Source organism: Euprymna scolopes, chromosome 12 (genome assembly GCF_053919585.1).
Source record: "Euprymna scolopes isolate OS-2025 chromosome 12, ASM5391958v1, whole genome shotgun sequence".
NCBI classification, from domain to species: domain Eukaryota; kingdom Metazoa; phylum Mollusca; class Cephalopoda; order Sepiida; family Sepiolidae; genus Euprymna; species Euprymna scolopes.
Genome location: NC_136493.1, coordinates 11,618,306 through 11,636,004, shown reverse-complemented (window position 1 = coordinate 11,636,004; position 17,699 = coordinate 11,618,306). Strand labels below are relative to the sequence as shown.

General features: G+C 32.6%; 1 protein-coding gene across 3 annotated transcripts in view; it reads left to right on the top strand.

Moving 5' to 3' along the window:
- Positions 1 to 6,166: 6,166 nt before the first annotated feature.
- LOC145291182 (uncharacterized) overlaps positions 6,167 to 17,699 on the top strand; it is a 134,329-nt gene continuing 122,796 nt past the window's right edge. The window contains exon 1 of one of the 3 annotated variants that reach the window (XM_080136759.1): positions 6,167 to 7,003. The gene's annotated coding sequence lies outside the window, so the exon portion shown is untranslated. The remainder of the gene's footprint in view (positions 7,004 to 17,699) is intronic. The other 2 variants (XM_080136760.1, XM_080136758.1) reach the window with 2 other exon arrangements.

The window sequence follows — 17,699 nt, the reverse complement described above, 5'->3', positions numbered from 1 at the left end:
TGTGCTGAAATAATCGCTAGAAAAAACAATGGAGTTTTCAAACAAACGGAAGTCAGTAATTATTTCAGCATATTTACACATTTCAAGTGCGTTCTTCTTAAGATAATATAAGCAAAATACTAAATTGATTTTAACTCAAAATGGTTCATTATTTACTAATATTTAACAAAAGCAACAAGATAAAACAGTTTTTATTACAAGTTTTCATCGTATTATGTTCAGGCCATTAAATTGCGGCTTATATTCTTTTTTCATCTAAATCTTTTGTAATTAATTATAATTTTTCGTTTTTTGTAATGTTTGCCCTGATTTTCAGGCCAATTGTTCAGTTAGAGAAAAATATCACAGTAACTTCATCAAAATAAAACATTGTCACACGTGTTAAACTGGGGTTGTAGTTTTTTTAGGATGGAGAATCCTTTTTTTTTTTTTTTTACAGCAGTAACAGAAACCACATGATTGACAGTACGGCCCATGTTGGAATCGAGCATCAAATTCAGGCGAAGACACTAAAATTTAAAAACAAATAAATTTACATTATCAATTTACCTGCAGAAAATACTAAGAATACAGTTACAAATTGCTTAAGACATCTGCTCGGTCATGGCTGATGGATTCCAGACTTTGACAAGATACACCTTTTTTAAGATGATGGTGATTGAAAAATAATTCTGATCTGGACAAAGTAATTTCTGAAATAAATTAAATGGGATTTTTTTTACAGCTTTTCCACCCCATACGAGACACAGTGCCAGTTCGATGTAAAGGACTACTATTTGGGACAAAATTTTCAGGAATACTATGTAGGGAGTCGAACAGCAAGATGTCGCTTCACATTACACTTAAACTTTTGCATGTCCGTACAGTGAGGGGAAACAGGGACCAGAGAGGGAATACTAAAGTCTAGCAATTCGAGAGAAGAAACTATTTGAGTAAAAGGTTTTCTGGCATCTATGAATCTCAACAGTGGCATTTTGCTGCTTATTGGGAGGTACAAGTGTGTGGAGTTCATCAGAGCACATTCTAAAATTCAGTGGAACCTCTAGATACAGAAAACTCTGCTTATGAAATTTTATTCAATAAAATTTTTTTTATTAATTTTCAGGAAACATTTGTGTAGATTTTCGTCTGGAAAACATTTTTTTTTTTGGGGGGGGGGTCATGAATCTATTTTTTCTACTCCCCCCACCACTTTAAAATTCCTTAAAAAATTTAAAATTAATATACGCATTACAATTTTTACATTTGAAGGATATAGATTGAAGAAAGATTTTCGGTTTTAATTTTTATCGTACATCTGAAATCTTTGTAAGGAGTGGGAGAGTTTGTTATTTTTTTTTTTTAGAAATCGCAAATTAGCTGTAAGAAAGTAAATAATCTATTTCACTTTGAATTCTTTTTCGTAGGGATGCCCATAAATTTGATTGAGATCGTGACCTTACCAGTAATAATTAAAATAGCAATTGAAAAATTATGTCATATGTTTCTGTAGTATTTTTATTAAATAGAATTTTATATTTAGATGTCAAAGAAAAGTAATATATATATATATATATATATATATATATATATATATATATATATATATATATATATCATACTTTGGAGTAATTGCGCCAACTAGCTAAAAGTACTCTTTTGGCAACCACGCATATAAAGAGCCCTTTTTTTTAGTTGGTGCAATTACCCCAAAGTACGGTATATATGATGCAAAATCAACCATGGAAGCAAATCTGCTGTTTTTTGTATTTGACTGAAAACACCTTCGCCATTTTGGACTATTTCACCACATGCAAGAGTAATTTTATATTCATTTAAGCTGCATTGAACTTCTTTTCCAGCTTGATTATTTCTCGCCCTGAAATTACTTCTCCACTTGGATTATTATTTTGTTTTCTTCACTCTACAACTCACTTGCACATTCCACTGACTTTTAAATTCTGACTATTTATTTTTTTATTTATTTATTTATTTTTTAATTTCCTTTGCTTTTCGGATTTACCATGTAGTGAGTCTTCATGCACACTGGAATTTTTAGTCTCGGTTTGTTTGTTTTTTTTTTTGTTTTGTTTTTTTCATTTCCTCCATTTTTTCACATGTTTTTAACAGACATGAACACATTTGTTTTGCAATTTATGATTAACTATCATAAATTGCTGTTTCATTTAATGCTTTAACCAGGAAATTTTAGCTCTACTATTATAATAATTTGCTAATTTCTTTCTTTTATCTGATGAGAAGAATAGCAAAAATAACATTCTTAGAAACTCCACAGAATAAGGATTTTTGAAAATTGTTTTTGGAGCATTCTGTCGAGCTTGTTCATTGCTGGCCTTTGCAGTGTTGTGGTGTTGTTTGCATAAATGTCTACGAATGATCTAAGAATTTGATTTGGAGGATTATTGATGAAGATTAAGAAGAGAGTTGGGCCTAGGCTGGAACCCTGAGGGACGCTAGCATTGATATTATGAGCTTCTGATTTCTGCACATTGACGACTACTCTTACAAGCCTATTGGAGAACAAGGATTTAATAATTGAGAGGATATTTCCAGCTCTTCCCTAGCTGGTTATCCTGTGAACTAGACCGTTATGCCATGCCCTATTAAAAGCCTTTGATATGTTAAGAATTATTGCTCTTGAAACGAAGCCCTCGTCGAGAGATTACCTAATCCTGTGTCATATTACATAAATAGAAAGTAGACAGACTTATGACATGTCTTAAATAAGTTTCCAGACTTTTTTGTACAGATATTTAAAATTGTCCTAGACTCCTAAAATTTCAGTATACTATTGCTATACATCTTCATGTGATGACTGACCAATTGTTTATGATTTCAGGTTCAAATGAATAGCTACAGCAGGAATTGGAATGCACCCTACTAAAGCCTGATTGTCACATCTAATGAATTTAAAAAATGTAATCTGGACATAAGGACACTTTAAAACGATATGCAATAAAATTCTAGTTTAAACTTGAAAATAAATGCCATAGAAGCGTATGGAATGCTTCAGACTGCTTTTGGATCATCTTACATGAATCGAGTATCAGTTTTTGAGTGGCATAAGAGATTCAAGGAAGGCAGGGAGTCTGTGAGGTACGATGAGAGGTGTGGGAGGAATCAGAACAGCACAGTTGATTGACCAAATAAAGAATTTCATGGATAAGGACCGTTGTGCGCCTATAGAGACAATATGTGCACAGTTTTATGTCAGTGTAGGAATTGTACACACAATTATTTGTGAGGAACTGAAGTCTATTTGACCAAGATGAGCATTAAGACAGTTCCTCACTCTCCCTATAATCTAAATCTTGCTCCCTGTGACTTTTGGTTATTTCTTAAACCCAAAGAAACTATTAGAAGCTGTCGTTACGAGACAATTGAGGAGCATCAAGTAACAAAATTATTATTATTATTATTATTATTATTATTATTATTATTATTATTATTATTATTGATTTCGTTCAAAGTCTGTAGTTTTAGTCTGGTGTGAAGAAAATCTTCACATGTGTAAAAAGTCCAAACGTTTAAAAGTTCGCTAATGTATACGAAATGAAATCTTCTTTTCTTTGATTTCTTTAAATTGTATTTGGCAGGCTGTTGTGGAATAATATGTAGACGAACGTTGCATGTTCAAAATGTAAGTCGAGAAGTCTCATTCTAACATTTAAAAAACAGCTTTATATTGATTATCTTCGTTAGCAAGAATAAGGAAACGGATTAGTCGTGGAAAGTGTTCCTGTGTGGAGACGTAGATTAAAGCTTAGACAAGCTTGTTGAAAAAGACAGAGTTCATGTATGTTTGTGTCTAAAATACCGCATTGAAGTCCGTGTGTAGAGATAGTGTTGTGAGTGAGATATATAAAGGTATCAATCACCAATACCGGGGGAGTTCGGCAACCGACCGCCAAATAGGCAAGGCGCCGATATTGCCTCCAGTAAGACATGCAACACTCCACCTGCCGGAATATCTCCAACTGAAGTATATCTGAAGACATGTAAATATGTATATAACTTTTCTTCCTAATATATTATTGTATACCTTTACTTTCGTGTTCTTGTTAATTATTTGTGCAGACACAACGGATAGTAATGTTGTATTCACGTCTTAGTCGAACCCCGAGCCCGAAGGCCGGGTGAGTTCTGTTGAGTCCAAAGAGAAAAGTTGTGGGGAAGGGGGACAAGTCCATTCCACGTAGAGTTGTTGTCAGTCCAAGATCCAGGAAGAAAGAGAGAGGGAAAATTGCCGGTTTAACCTTTTATAAATTTGGTCACGTGACAGAGCTGATTTCTGATTGGACAAGCCAGGAAGGAAATGTATTCAAAATCTCCAGTCGCGATAATTCGCTCCTGCTTGTGTTCGTTGCAATTTTGTCTGCTACACTGTCATCTGAAAATAAAACATTTTGAAAGGATTCACTGTTTCTTCTTTTGGACTCGATATGTTTTTTTTTTGTTTTTTTTTTTTTAAATTTTTTTTTTTTTAAGTTGCCTTTACGGGAATAATTTCTTTTGGACTGTTCGTCAGGAAATTAATATTCGTTTTCCTTTCCTCATTTTAGAACGCTTTGTTCTTTACAAAAGGAATAGGAATGAAAGACGTCGACGAGTCAACAGCTACCTCTCTTTAGAGACCTTTCTGTTTTCAAAGATAGACTTTCAGTGTTGACTGTCAACGGAGCACAAAAACAGATCCGACCTCTACCTATAAGCTGCCTTTATGTATTGAAATAAAAATGTCCGGCAGAAGCCTGCGAAGGGCCGACAGGATGGGACAGGTAACAATGATTTATTCGGGTGAAGGGGGTCCCTTAATACAATCTGACCAGTAGTTGACCGCAACATAACCCCACACATTCTAAACACAAAACAGGGGCGAATGAGCACTGCCTAATGGCGGAAGAAAATAAATTTTTCAAAATGTAAAATGCGACGATATCGTACTTTTAAAGAAAAATGATTTTTTTTTAATTACGTTAGTAAAATAGAGTTATATCTTTTCTGTCATTGGTTAGTGAGTGGAGGATAGAGTGTAGTATCAGGACTTTGTTTCTAGTCAAAAGACTACGGGAAATACAGCAAAACAATCGAAATAATATACTTTGTTCATAACGACAAATAGCGAGGGAAATGCCTGGGAGTGGCAACGGAATTATACAGGTATTTTGAAGTGAGCTGGATTTTCGACCACATTAAAACGACCTTGTGTTTAAATTTGCCATCTTGGGGAGACAAGTAAATAGGATTAAGTTGAAACCACTCACTTGCTATAGTAGGAGTTATTTTGGTACTTGTCCAGAATTCCCCCATATTAAAAAAAAAAAAAACCCTGTATGATGTACGTACACGGAAAGAAAATCTCGTACACCAAAAATCACGTAAATTGATCAAGTAGTTTTAATGTGTATAAAGAAAATTAACTTTTAAGCGAATTTGAGTTTTCTCCATGTCCCTATTTTAAGAATGGCTTTCTAAAATATCACAACTTTCAAGATGGCGTCACGATATTGCTGCTGTTCACTTAGCCACAAGATTTGATTTTCTTATTTAAAAATAAAACTAATTGATCAATTTACGTGATTTTTGGTGTATGATGTTTTCTTTTCGTCACGGGTACGTACATCATACAGATTTCTCGACGCTTCTACAGAATTGGGACGAGATTTTCTAGTCGATAAATGGAGTTTTCAGATGTAAAAAACAATGGTTTCAACTGATTTTTTTTTTTTTGTCAATTCTAATAAGTTACAATGTTAGCTTCCAAATTACGAAGTCGAAATTACCTGAATATTAATGAATTATTAAAAAAAAAACTTTAATAGTGTTAGCAGGTGAAAATTGCCGCCATCTTGTTTAAAATCAAAACGGAAAATTACATCCCTTTTGAACCCTCCTGTGTCTTACGATCGTTTTCATCAAATTCTATTTTTTTTATTTTCTTTAATAAATAATTTTCTACCTTACCGATTTTCGTAATTTTTGGATATAGTCATCTTACGAGGAATACGTAGATACATGTGAAATTCAGTATTACGATCTCCGAAATTTCGTCCCAATAGTGTAGAAGCGCCAATTTTTTTCTATTCTTGCTTTTTTTTTTTTTTTTTTAGGTGGGAGGTCAGGTTCTAGACAAGCATTTCAGTTTACCTACTCATAATATTTGACGATGACATGCATTTTTTTTGTTTTTTGTTTTTTCTGCATATTCATTGATGGACAACGGACACGTGTTGAAACAGACATTCATAATACGTAGCACAGAAATAGACAGTTTTAGGCATATATTAAGACGTGTATGCCAACTAAAACGTTAAATGCTTTAGGACGAAAAGTCGATACTTTGTCTTCTTCTTCTTCTTCTTCTTCTTCTTCTTTTATCTTTACGGGGTGAGGAAAGAGATGTGGGGGTGCTGATGGTCGGATGCCGTTTTGTGTGTGATAATTATTTTCACCGATGATTAACTGTTACTTACTATCGTATAGTATAGTTCGTTAGTTTCGATCGAGGAGACGACATTGAACGCTTTCTTGCAAGGTGCTGTGGCGTGCTGCTCAGGTTCGTTTTGAATAACAACGAAGTTGAAAAAGGGAAATAAAACGAAGCGCCAAGATCTTGGGAAAAAAAATCTAATATTATTTGTACTCAAAAACTATTATTTATTTAAAGTAGACGGAAAGTTTAAACGCGCACACACACACACACACACACACAAACACACACGCACGCGCATACACACACACACACACACACACACACGCACACACACGCGCGCGAAGCCGATAAAAGGAAAGAAGAAGAAAAAGATGTAAACTAATTTTTTTTTTTTTACCCTGGAAAAAGTTACAAACTAAAAAGAATTGTTTTTTCTTGATTTGTAAAAAGTTTATTCATTTTGGTAAAGATGAGAAAAAAGAAAAACGTTTTCTTTCTCTTCATCAATTGACATCACGGTGAAGAAGAAGAAGAAGAAGAAGAAGAAGAAGAACTCACTTCAAAACAAAGGTAAATTTTTCATTTCTTTTCTTAGAAATTTTGGTTAAGTCCTATTTCAGTCACGTAAATACTTTAGTTGAAAACTTTGCATCTAAAAAGGGTTAAATGTTTCGTTCTCTTTTTGTATTTATTCTTTTAAAAAGAAAAGAATCGGCAATTTTTTCCTTTAAAATGACGACTTTGGTACTTGTGTACTTTTGTCACCGTGCTGAAATAATAACGTTATTATTTTGAAATCCATTCTTAACATGGGGAGGGGAGGGCGTTTTGTAATTATTCTGTGTTTCCACCTAACAATCGAATAAAAAAAAGATATCATGAAGCTTGAATTTAACCCGAAAAAACTATTTAAAAATAGCACAATTGCAGAAGCAGAGAAGCACCACGACTTTTAATATGTTTTCAGGTATGCTGAAAACGAATATCGCATGTAAATTTTTCGCAAATAAGTAGTTTTTCGGATATTAAACAATGTCATTTCTTATGTTATTGCTGGTGGCCATCTTAGTTTCTCGGTGTTGGGTTTACACACAAGACAGCGCGTTCGCGCGTACCAAGATGGCCACCAGTAATAACATAAGAAATTACACTGCTTATATATCCGGAAAACTACTTATTTGCGGAAAATTTAAATGCGATATTCGTTTTCAGCATACCCGAAAATACAGAAAAGTCGTCATTAAGGTGGAAACCAGGTAAAAATAACCTAGTGAACTTGTTTATAAAGATGGTGACTATATTTTTCTGGTCGACTTTTCATTTCGGCGTTTCATGTCTACGAGCATGCTTGTTATAAATTAGTTGTTCAATGTTATCTGTTTCTCCGCCCCCCCCCCCAAAAAAAAATTCAAAGTAAAAATAAGTTGTTTGGGAGTTAGTAATACTAAAACCACTTTAAATAATTTATGTGAATGAAATAGAAAATGATCCATTTTCATTTGCTAAGTTATAAAATCTAGGGTTAAAACGACACTTCTTATTATTAAGAATTAAACTAAACTATAAAATAAAAATTAAAAATTCTATAAAAAAAAATAAAGATAAAAAACTTTTTGGTGCTTCTAATATCATAATGACGAAAAAATATTGAATTTCAAGTAAAACAAATGGTACAAACGTAATTGTCAGGTCATAAATGGTAGCATATCCAAAAATTAAGGAAAACGATAAGGTACAAAAATAATTATTAATGAAAAACAGTTTCGATAAAGCTGAGATGAGGACATTTTGAATTACGGTCGTCACATGACGTCAGCAGCAGAACTTTATTATCTCCCCTGTCAACTTATCTCTTTTTTTTCTTTTTTCTTTTTTTTTTTTGAATAAGTGATTTCACTTCCTTTTACAAATTTCTTTTTTCATTAATAATTATTTTTTTACCTTATCGTTTTTCGTAACTTTTAGATATGTTACTATTTGAGACCTGGTAATTACGTAGATAGTATTTGTTTCACTTGAAATCCAATATTTTTTCTTTATCATAATACAGAAGCGCCAACCTTTTTACACATTAAAGCTCTATCACGGCCCTCTACAAAGGTCGCGGCTCTATTCACTCCGTAAATGTCTTAAAAAGGATTCTCCACTATCGATACAGCCGTGCAACAATGACCACCACGTATAACATAAAGAATTACGTTGCTTAATATCCGGAAAACTACTTATTTGCGGAAAACTTTAAATATTCGTTTTCAGCACACTCGGAAACCCCTAGAAAACTAATTTTTAAGGTAGATTTTGTGTTGGTTACAATTTTTATTTAGAGAAAATAAAGTTGATGCCGTTTTGAATGCGAAAATGTGTGTTTCGAGTATACAAACGTTGTTGGAATGTGAAAATGATTAGTGTGATTGTAGTGTGAAAATAATTAGTTTGGGTGGAGTGTGAAATTGGTTAGTGTTGTTGGAGTATGAAAATATTTGTGCAATTGGAGTGTGAAAATGATTAGTGTGTGAAAATGATTAGTGTGATTGGAGTGTGAAAATGATTAGTGTGATTGGAGTGTGAAAATAATTAGTGTGATAGGAGTACGAAAATATTTGTGATTGGAGTGTGAAAATGATTAGTGTGATCGGAGTGTAAAAATAATTAGTCATGTTAGAGTGTGTAATTGGTTAGTGTCATTGGAGTGTGAAAATGATTATTGTGATTGGAGTGTAAAAATGATTAGTGTTATTGGAGTGTGAAAATGATTAGTGTGATTGGAGTGTAAAAAGGATTAGTGTTATTGGAGTGTGAAAATGATTAGTGTTATTGGAGCGTTAAAATGATTAGTGTTATTAGAGTGTGAAAATGATTAGTGTTATTAGAGTGTGAACATTTTTGTATGATTGGAGTGTGAAAATGATAAGTGTGATTGAAGTGTGAAAATGATTAGTCTGGTTGGAGTGTGAAATTGATTAGTGTTGTTAGAGTATGAAAATGATTAGTGTTGTTAGAGTGTGAAAATGATTAGTGTGATTGGAGTGTGATTGGAGTGTGATTGAGTTGTTGGTATGTAAAAATGCTCAGTGTGTTTAAAAGTGTAAAATGTTTTGTGTATTTTTCTCTACCGTGATAGTCAAGCCGTTTATATGACATAATTCTCACTCAGCTAATCAAATAGATTATCCAATACACGTTTGGGGATTAGTTGTCTAAATGGATTAGTTTTATAATCCATTGCAGTTGTCTCTTTTTATCGATAGAATACATTTTCATTCAATGTTGTTAATGATCCAGGAAGGAGTCGCTTTATCGATATATGTACGAACGTAAATATGCCTGGCATTGTCTACATACCAACGAGATAGAGACATACCTGGAATTGCATGGTAGGAAGAATTTCAAACTTGAAACTAATTGCTTTGAACAGATTTTATTTATTATTTATATCTTATTGTTTATTGTAGATGTCGTATTGGTTATCATATGTTATGCTGTTTATTATGACAAGATCTATTTCTTATTTTGGTTGTAGCAAGCTTTTTAATTTGGTTGAGATTACTATATAAACATTAATAATAATAATAATAATAATAATAATAATAATATATATATATATATATATATATATATATATATATATATATATATATATATATATATATAAGTTTAATGATTAAAGTTGAATTCTGTAGATTAAAATATATATATAAAAATATATTTAAGTTAAGAATTTATTGTTTGAAATAAAGAATATATATATATATATATATATATATATATATATATATATATATATATCTTATTGTTTATATTAGAGTTGGGACGATTAATCGGAATCGAGATTCGGAAAATCGGAACTTCTTTAGGTATCGGAATTGGTAACCGAATCGATAAAAATGTGTCTATTTTCCGATTCCAAAAACGATTCTTTTAAATTTTTAGCTTAATTTTCCATTATTGGTATTTATAATAAATATTTATTATTTTCAAATTATTACTAAAATTAAAATCATAATAACATCAAAATATAATGTAAATTTATTTTATTTGTATAAAAAAGAAAAAAAAACTTTGCATAAATTCGCATGTTAACCTTTAAAAGAATGCAATCAATTCGCACAATGTTCAGAAAAAAAAAAAGCATGCTTAAAAATTAAATAAAATATTTTTAAAGAAAAGAAAAATGCTTTCAAACATCATTGATAATTAAATGGTACCCAGAAAATGATGCAACGGAAAATTAGACACCGGAAAAATAGCAACAAAAAATTACGTACTTTAGGGATTGTAGGAATATTAAGCGACAATGGAATCAATAGGGATTGAAAATAGATTTTAGGATCGTTCTTTACGGGAATATAATTTTAGATGGGAACTAAGCGGTTCGGTTCGGTTCCCTCCAAATAATATTTAAATGACTTTTTATTCGATAGTTTAAATACTTTCGAATTCTTTTCAACATTTTAGAAGTTTATTGAATTAAAAATGAAATTATGTCAACATTTAAACGTACCTGCCCTTACAATAACTGTGAGAATGATATTCAAGTATTAGGTTTGTATTACTGTACACATAGATTCGAAAAAGTTGTCAAAAAAACAAAACAAATATATAACAAATAAATGTTATCAAAGGCAAGATAAGTTACTTTTCTACCTAACTGGATATATTTTTCGTGTATTTATTCAATGTAACATGTTTATTCAGCTCGAAAAGCATACAGTGTTTACCGATGTATTGGAAAATTCAAAATGGCGCCCGACAATCTCTTTAACACGGTAAGTTCAGGAAAAGGTGTTATAAATAATAAACTAGACAAAATACTGTTAGAAATTCACTCATTATATGTTACCGTGACATAAGTTAACATATATTCGGTGTTTTTGTAATAGTATTTTGTCTAGTTTATTATTTATAACACCTTTTCCCAAACTTACCATGTTAAAGAGAGTGTCGGGCGCCATTTTGAATTTTCCAATACATCGGTAAACACTACATTATTTTCGAGCTGAATAAACATGTTACATTGAATAAAAACACAAAAAATATATCCAGTTTGGTAGAAGAGTAACTTATCTTGCCTTTGATAATATTTATTTGTTATATATTTGCTTTTTGACAACTTTTTCGAATCTATGTGTACAGTAATACAAACCCCAAGTATTAACTAATTTATTAATTAAGTAAATAACTACTTTTGTTTTTTAAAGAATCGGAATCGGATTCGGTATTTGTATCGGAATCGGGAATTTAGAAAAGAATCTGTAATTGTATCAGAATGGAGAAAAATTTAAGAGTCATCCCATCACTAGATTATATATATTTTATTTTCTTTAGCTTTTTTGTTTTAGAATTTTTTAGATGAGGATTGATAATTTGTATTATTGGATTAATTTGGACTACTATTCTCATTTTGGTTGTTATTTTCACAACGTTTTCGCCGATGTAACCTCTGATCTTCTTCAGGTCCATCTTTTCGAACGTAAGAATCTTTATACTGAATTCACAAACCTATTTTAAACTGAGCTCGTTATTTAATCAAATGGGTAAGTTGTTCTTTATCTGTCAGCCATGACCGGATAGTGATGTCTGACTAAATTATGCTATTCTTAAATATGATTTAAAGACAGTAAATAGAAGTATTGAGACTTTCAACAAATCTTTTTTTAAACTTATAAAAAACAACGCATGGTACAGTGGGGGAGGAGGTGGCTGGTTACTTTCAATGCATCTAAAACCAAGTTCCTATCTTTACATCATCAACGCTCTGATCCCCATCTGGCATCAATTGAAATGGGTGGCTCTCATCTAGGGGAAGCTCCATGTTTTGATAAGCTTCTGGGCTTGACCTTTACTCCTGACCTGAAATGGAATACGTAAATCAAGTCAGTTGCCAAGGTCGCTGGAAAAATGGTAGGATCCTTCTACCGCTCCAGAAGATATCTCACCCCTGATGCAATTCTTTATCTGTATAAAAGCCAAGTACATTTAAGGATGGAGTACCGCTGCCACATCTGGGCAGGAGCTGCTAAAAACAGCCTATCCTGTCTTGACAGAGTACAAAATAGGCTTTGTAGCCTAGTGGGTAATGCCCTTTTCTCTTCCCTGCAACCTCTCTCCCACAGGATAGACGTTGCGAGTCTGTCTGTTTTATCATTACTACCATGGCAGGTGCTCGTCTGAACTCCAATCTCTCATCCCCTCTTGCTAATCTTTCATGATAAACACCCACCTAGCTGAAACCACTGTCAAAAATTTTCCCCACTCCTTATCTCTGCCAAAATCAAAATGTAGATTCCATGAACAAAGTTTCTTTCTTAGAAGTGCATGCCTGTGGAACTGTTCCTGTTACCTGTTTCCCACCTGACTACAACCGGGATGTCTTCAAGTCCAATGTAAACAAATTTCTGATAAACCGCCTCCTTAAGACACTTTTATCAAATCTCTAACACTAACATACTGTACACACAATAACCCTTATCCCCGAGTGGCTTCCGGGCCTTGATAAGTGGTGACTACCTTGTACAAAAAAAAAAAAAAAAAAAAAAAAAAAAAACTTGGGATTCATAGAGGAAGTCTCGACATAAAGACGAAACATTGATGGACACAGCACTCGGCTTGTTCCTTTTTATTTCTCTATTTCGTCGGAATACTATTTCCATTATTCACATCATGTATGTGTGTGTGTGTGTATATGTGTGTGTGTGTGTGTGTGTATATATATATATATGCATATATATACATACATATATATAAATACATACTAGCTGTACCCTGCCACGCGTTGCTGTGGCTTAATTTCGTGTAATGGAAAATTCTAATAAAAAGAGGAAATGCATGTTTCTTATATTCTTAGTACAGCAATCAACTCCAAAAAGTAAAAAAAAAAAAGGCGAAAATAAAAAAAAATATGGTACTCTTGCAGAATTGGATCCGGATCTTCGGGAGTTACCATCAATCATGGCTTGGGCTCGACCAACATTCAGTGGATTAAGCCGAAAGTTGCTAAACCATTGAAAGGCTAAATAGTTTTCTTTTTTATTGCATTAAAAAATGTGAGTTTTTAATTAATATTTGGGTAAGGGGGGTGTTACTATACACGGATTCGAAAAAGTTGTTCAAAAACGAATAAATGAAAGCAAAGGTAAGGTAAATTACGTTTCTATCTAACTGGATACTTTTTTAGTGTTTTTATTTAATGTAAAATGTTTAATCGGCTGAAAAACGCAGTGTTTATCTATATATTTGAAAAAGACGAATGGTCGCGGACTCTGTTGAATACGTTAAGTTTGGGAAAATCAGTTAAAAACTATACAAAACAATGTCAGACACCTACTGATTATATGTTATTGTGACATAGGCTGACATATTCGGTGGGTTTCTGATAGTATTTTGTATAGTTTTTTTAGTTTTAAATCATTTTCTCAAACTTAACATCATCAACAGTGTCCATCACCGTTTGTATTTTTCAAATACACTGATAAACACTGTTCTTCGAGCTGACTAAACGTTATAGTACATATAATGTTAATGATTCAGTACTGTTCCTTGTCTGCTTAAGTTTAACTTTTGTTTATTAAACTGTTAGGTGAAAGTCCAGAATAGTTACAAAACACCTCTATCCCCATGTTAAGAATGGCTTTCTAAATAATAACGTCATTATTTCAGCGAGGTAGCTACTCTGCATAAGTACCATGTTTTGTCTTTAAATTGCTAGGTGAAAGGACAGAGTAGTTACAAAATACCATCCCCATGTTAAGAATGTCTTTCTAAATAACATTATTTCAGCACGGTATTTTCTATGCATACGTACTATCTATTTTTGTTTATTAAATTGTTAGGTGAAAGTATAGAATAGATGCAAAACTCCCTCCCCATGTTAAGAATAGCTTTCTAAATAACGGTATTATTTCAGCACGGTACCTTCTCTGCATAAGTACTATCTTTTGTTTATTAAATTGTTAGGTGAAAATATAAAATAGTTACAGAACACTCTCCCTTTCCCATGTTAAGAATGGCTTTCTTAATAGCGTTATTTCAGCACGGTACCTTCTCTGCATAAGTACCATCTTTTGTTTATTAAATTGTTAGGTGAAAGTACAGAATAGTAACAAAACGTCCTCCCCATGTTAAGAATGGCTTTCTAAATAACGTTATTATTCTATTATTATATTATTATGGTACTTTCTCTGCATAAGTACCATGTTTTGTTTATTAAATTGTTAGGTGAAAGTACAGTACTTATGCAGAGAGTTATCCGTGTTGTAATAATAACGTTAATATTTAAAAAGCCATTCTTAACATGGGGAGGGGAGGGTGTATTTTAACCTTACAATTGAATAAAAAAACATATAATAAAACTTTAATTAAACCTGGAAATACGATTTAAAAAATAGCGCGGACCACTCTTTGCATTAGCACCAAACTGTACTTTTACCAACCAATCTTATATTGAAAAACACAAAAAAACTCAAAAAGCAAGCGACAAACTTTATTTTTTGGCCTTATATAATAAAGAAAAAATGTGTAAATTAAAAAATTTGGAAGATAAACAAATGAATTATGTTTTTTTTTGTTTTGTTTTTTACTTATCGAGTAAACAGAAAATGAAATCTACTTCTTTTTTGTCAATTCGTGGCTGTGAAATGAATCGAACCGGAAGTTCAGTTTTATCAACAAAGCAGGTTCGCACTAACGGTTACAAAAATATATTTATTTTATTTAATATTTTAATAATTCGCAAGGTAAATTTATTTTAATAACATAAAAACATCCCTCGACTCTAAAGATGGATTGTCTGAAAATTTCAAATAAATTGGTAACGTAGAAATATGTTTTTATTGATGCGACGATTCAAATATTTTTTCGATTCCCATACAATTACTGATTCGATTTCATGCTAAATTCCCGATTTCAATACATCCATTGATTCCAATTCTTTAATAATTTCTAAATATTTAACTTAAAAGTGGTTATTTTGTCCCGATGTGCATATATTTTCTCAAACTTAAAGACACACTTGTGGGGGGGGGATTATAGTTTTAGTTGTAATTTAACTCAGTAATTATTTACCATTTTATCATAACAGACAGCATTCCAATTATAGTGCTGAAAAATCTTCAACCAAAACTATCTCCTATACTTACAAAGTTGTTTAAGCATTGTCTTAAGGAAAATTGCTTCCCAACACCCTGGAAAACCTCATCAGTATGTCCCATATTTAAAAATTCAGGTGATCGATCATCTCCTTCTCAATAAAGATCAATCAGTCTCCTGTGCATCATGAGTAAGTTGCTGGAATCTGTGTTAAATAGAGAAGTAGTCAACCACCTCAGCAGAAATAACCTTCTTAGTGACATGCAGTATGGTTTCCGTTCTGCTAGATCCACAGCAGATGTGCTAACAGTTGTATCTCATAGGGTTATCGAATCTCTCGACTGAGGCTTCCTTTCTAGGACAATTGCCCTTGACATATCAAAGGCCTTTGATAGGGTATGGCATAAAGGTTTACTGCACAAAATCTCCAGCTACGGTATAGCTGGAAATGTCTTCTGAATTATTAAATCATTTCTCTCAGATAGGTTCATAAGAGTAGTGGTTGATGAGAAGAAATCAGAAGCTCACAGTATTAATGCTGGAGTTCCTCAGGAGCTCATCCTGGGCCCAACTCTCTTCCTGATCTACATCAATGATCTCCCAAATCACATCCTAAAGACATATATGCTGACGACAATACCATCTTTGGCAACACTTCAAAGATCATAAACGACAAAGTTCTCTCTGATTCTCTCTCCTCTGATCTTGATCACGTGGTGCAATGGGGAAAGGGGTAGCTGGTTAATTTTAATGCATCTAAAGCCAATCATCTACCTTTACATCATTAATGCTCTGATCACCGTCTGGCTCTCATCTTGAGAAGGCTCCATGTTTTGACAAGCTTCTGGGTCTGACATTTACTCCTGATCTGAGATGGAACATGTACATCAAATCCGTGCTGATGCAATTCTCTACCTGTATAAGAGCCAAATACATCCAAAGATGGAGTACTACTGCCACATCTGGGCAGGAGCTGCGGATTATCCTGCCTTGATAAGGTTAAAAATAGAGTTTGTAGCCTAGTGGGGGATGCCCTTTTCTCTTCTCTGCAACATCTTTCCCACAGAAGAGATGTTGCAAGCCTGTCTCTGTTTTATCATTATTTTTATGGCAAGTGCTCGTCTGAGCTCCAATCTATGTTGACCCCTAGCCTTACTTTCACGAGAAACACTTGTCTAGCTGAAATCAATATAAATAATTTCCCCCACTCTTTATTTGTGCCTAAACCTAAACATAAGATCCCATGAACAAAGTTTCCTTCTTAGAACTGCACACCTATGGAAATATGTTCCAGTTTCCTGCTTTCCAACTGAATACAATATGGTCGTCTTCAAGTCCAACATAAAAAAGTTCTTGATGAGCCGTTCCCCTTAAGTAATCCAATTTACCAAATTTGGACTACTAACGATTCCTATGATATTTGCCTATTGACTCATTAAAACCCTTGTTTATTTTCTTAAAACAGTTTTGTTTCTCTCGTTTCTATGAAAATTTTATTACTTTATTTGATAAATTGCTGAAAATAAGCATTTCTGTTTCGTCCAATGACTTGTTTCACCTCACACGCACACACACTCACACACATATGTATGTATGTATGAATTTTTAGTATATTATTTCATTATTAATGAAAAGACCCACAACGTAATATATATATATATATATATATATATATATATATATATATATATATAGTCCTGGTCAAAATCATAAGACCACTTAAGAAAGTAAGCGTTTACGCATATTATCAAATTTTTAATCAAACAAATGGTTGAAACCATTGCCAAAAGGGAAAATATGATGGAAAAAAATAAAATCTGCTTCATTCGAAACCTTAACCCTGATCTAATAATCATTTTTTAAAAAACAAACATTTTCACCTGGTCAAAATGATAAGACCACTTTAATAAAATCGGCTAGTTTTGAAAAAATGAATACGAAAAGCTTTCTATGTTACTAAAAGCAACTTGTTAGTGGATATAAAACATCTTACTAAATTATAAATGGTAAAAGGGAAACCATTATCAGAGTTTGAGAGAGGAAGGATCTTTGAGCTTAATAGGGGTGGATTCTCCCATAGATCCATTGCAAACGAAGTGAATCGTAACAAAATGGTCATCACAAATTTTTTTAAGAAATCCAAATCAATTTAGGCACAAAAAGAGCCCAGGTCGACCAAATA